The sequence below is a fragment of the Tachyglossus aculeatus genome, chromosome 24 (assembly GCF_015852505.1).
Source record: "Tachyglossus aculeatus isolate mTacAcu1 chromosome 24, mTacAcu1.pri, whole genome shotgun sequence".
Lineage (NCBI taxonomy): Eukaryota > Metazoa > Chordata > Mammalia > Monotremata > Tachyglossidae > Tachyglossus > Tachyglossus aculeatus.
Window position 1 is genome coordinate 6,869,132 of NC_052089.1, and position 3,469 is coordinate 6,872,600.

Here is a 3,469-nt window from a genome sequence, read left to right on the forward strand (position 1 = left end):
AGTCTCATTCCAAGCGCTTAGTACAGTGCTTGGCCCAGAGTAAGTGCTTAACAAATACCACTATAATAATTATTCCGTCATCCTTTCTTTGGCCCAAGTCTCATTCCAAGAGCTTAGTACAATGCTATGCACACAGTAAGCGCTCAATAAATCATCATCACCAATTGTATTTATTGAGCGCTTACTATGTGCAGAGCACTGTACTAAGCGCTTGGGAAGTACAAATTGGCAACACATAGAGACAGTCCCTACCCAACAGTGGGCTCACAGTCTAAAAGACTAAAATCTAATAAATCTAATAAAAAAATCTAAAATCTAATAAATACGATTGAATGAGTTCCAGCCGCTCCCTGATAGACTCTTCCCACTTCCCATATTGGAACACCAAAATCGCTGATTTCTCTGCACATAAGCAGATCCATTATTCTCCTCCATCACCCAGCACATGCCCAGCTTGGCCAGTCACATTCAAGACGACACCCAGGTTGGGTGGTTCCAGCGGGAGCAGTTGGGAGGGCCTGCTCAGAGCCCCATCTCCAACCATCGACAGTCACCCCAGCTAGTTAGTACTAAGCGCTTACTGTTTGCCAGGTACTGTACTAAACTGGGGGGTAAATACAAGCTTTGCACAGTGGCAGTTTCAGAGCCTGTGAGGATGATCTGAGGCGTGATTACTGCTAGCTGAAAACTTTTCCCAATACCCCGCCATGCTTCTGGCAATTTTTGTTGACCTCTCACGAGGGTGGGCTTCTCTGTTTTTTCTAACGTTAACCTTCTCATTGTACCTCAGATTCGTCCAACCTACAGCCGACCTCTCGCCCACATCCTACCTTAGGCCTGGAATGAACCTCCCTCCTCATATGAGCCAGAAAATTGCTCTCCCCCACTTCAAAACCTTATTGAAAGCACATCTCCTCCAAGAAGCCCTCCTCTCCTTTTCTCCCACTCCTTTCTCCATCTCTCTGACTTGCTCTCTTCATTCATCCTCCCTCCCATCCCCACGACACACATGAAAACACCCGTTATTTATTTATTTATGACTATTAATATCCATCTCCCCTTTTAGACTGTGAGCTTGTTGTGGACAGGGAATATGTCCGTTTGCTGTCGTATTGTATTCTCCCAGCGCTTTGCTCAAAAAGTACGACTGGCTGAATGAATGAACAAATTGTACCGCATGGTGCTCACTGCCTTAATCCTCATTTTACAGATGAGGTAATTGAGGCCCAGAGATGTGAAGTGACTTGCCTGAGGTCACACAGTAGATGGGTGGCGGAGACAGAATTAGAAGCCAGATCCTTCTGACCGTCAGGCCTGGGATCTTTTGGTTGCCCACTGTGACCAAGACGGTAAACGTGCGTGACCACATCAGTCTGGGGGATGGTGGCGTCGGCTTCATACCACTCAGGATGGCCGATCAGGCCATTTAGCTCATATTACAACTCGCCCAAGAGCAGTTCTTGGTCCCTATCTGTCAAAGCCCAGAGCTCCGCTCATTCAACCGGACGGTCATCGGCGAGTAGCGGAAGGCATCTTATTTTGGCCCGCATTCAACCAAAATTTACCTCCCACTTGAACACCTGATCTTACAGAGGGAGACCCATTTGAATTACAATCAAATGTAAGGGGGCTTATTTAATAATTACAGCAACTCAGCCTCTATGTTTAGCAACTCTTAGGTCCTTTTTTTCCTCCGTCTATTTCCAACAGCTGCGAGGGCCAGGGTCACAAATGGGTTTTAAGAGGGTTTCATTAGCAGGAATAGATCATCCCATCAGTAACGTGAGGAGCGAGTCACAGGGTTTTCGTGTTTAAGGACAGCTGCGGGGCTGGAGCTCGGGGGCACGGATTCAAGGATCATGGATAGGTGAGATGGAACAGACCCGCTTCTTAGCCTCCTCGCCACTCCCTTTCTCCCACCCTGGCCGGACCCCTGTTACCCCACAATTTTGACCAGAACAATGGAAAGTCTGGAAAGCAGGATAGGTGGATAGTTATCACACAATAAGCACCCAATAATGGATGATTGATTGATTGATTGATTGCAAAGCCCTGAACTAAGCCCTTGGGAGGGTACAATATAGCAGAGTTGGTAGATATTTTCCCTGCTCACAGCAAGCTCACAGTCTAGAGGGGGAGACAGCCAGGGAAGCACGTGGAAGGGGAGGGAAGAGGAGTGGGAGAAGCAATCCCCCAACCCAACTTTCCTGGGCTATGGAAAAGAGTTGGGCCCAGAAAGCCAGGGAGGTTGGGAAAGAGGCCAGGTGGAAAAGGGGTAATAATAATAATAATAATAATGGCATTTATTAAGTTCTTACTATGTGCAAAGCACTGTTCTAAGCGCTGGGGAGGTTATAAGGTAAGCAGTGTGGCCTAATGCATAGACCTGAGTTCTAATCCCGGCTCCAAGAATTGTCTGCTGTGTCACCGAGGCCAAGTCAGCTGACCACCTTGTAACCTCCCCAGCACTTAGAACAGTGCTTTGCACATAGTAAGCGCTTAATAAATGCCAACATTATCATTATCATTATTATTATTTCACTTCTCTGGGCCTCAGTTACCTCATCTGGAAAGTGGGGATTTAGACCGCGAGCCCTATATGGGACAGCGACTGGGTCCCACCTGATTAACTCTGTATCTATCCAGCACTTAGAACAGTGCTTTGCACATATTAAACACTTAATAAATGCCATCATTATTGTTATTATCTATCCCAGTGCTTAGTACAGAGCCTGGCACACTAAACAAATACCACAATTATTATTATTATTATTATGTCAATTATCCACCTCTGCCAACGTCTTCATCCTCATTCCCAGGAGAACGGCTGAGGTGTCATCGCTTTTCCCCAAGAGGAAGTAGCTTCCTGGATTGAGCCCATGCCAACTCCAGGTTCCACCGCCCCACTTCCCACCCCACAGGGGCGTTGGCCGACCCCTGTCCAGGGGCATGATGCCCCCACAGATTATTAATTCATATTAATGTCTGTCTCCCCCATCCCAATTATCTATAGATTCTTTTTTTAAATGTGATTTGTTAAGCAGTTACTGTACGCCAAGCCCTGTACTAAGTGCTGAGGCACTGAACCGTAGCGAGCAGGGAATGTGTCTACAAACTCTGTTGCATTGTACTTTCCCCAGTGGTTAGTACAGTACTCTGAAAACACCGAGCGCTCAATAAATACCACTGATGAAGATGATGTTACAGGGTAGAATTTACTACTGCTACTATAATAATAGTAATGGCATTTATTAAGCACTTACTATGTGCAAAGCACTGTTCTAAGCACTGGAGAGGTTACAAGGTGATCAGGTTGTCCCACGGGGGGCTCACAGTTTTAATCCCCATTCTACAGATGAGGTAACTGAGGCCCAGAGAAGTTAAGTGACTTGCCCAAAGTCACACAGCTGACAATCGGCGGAGCTGGGATTTGAACCCATGACCTCTGACTCCAAAGCCCGGGCTCTTT

At 46.6% G+C, this 3,469-nt stretch overlaps 1 pseudogene; it reads left to right on the forward strand.

The window, feature by feature from the left end:
- Positions 1-620: 620 nt before the first annotated feature.
- LOC119945309 lies at positions 621-742 on the forward strand (annotated as a pseudogene).
- Positions 743-3,469: the final 2,727 nt, after the last annotated feature.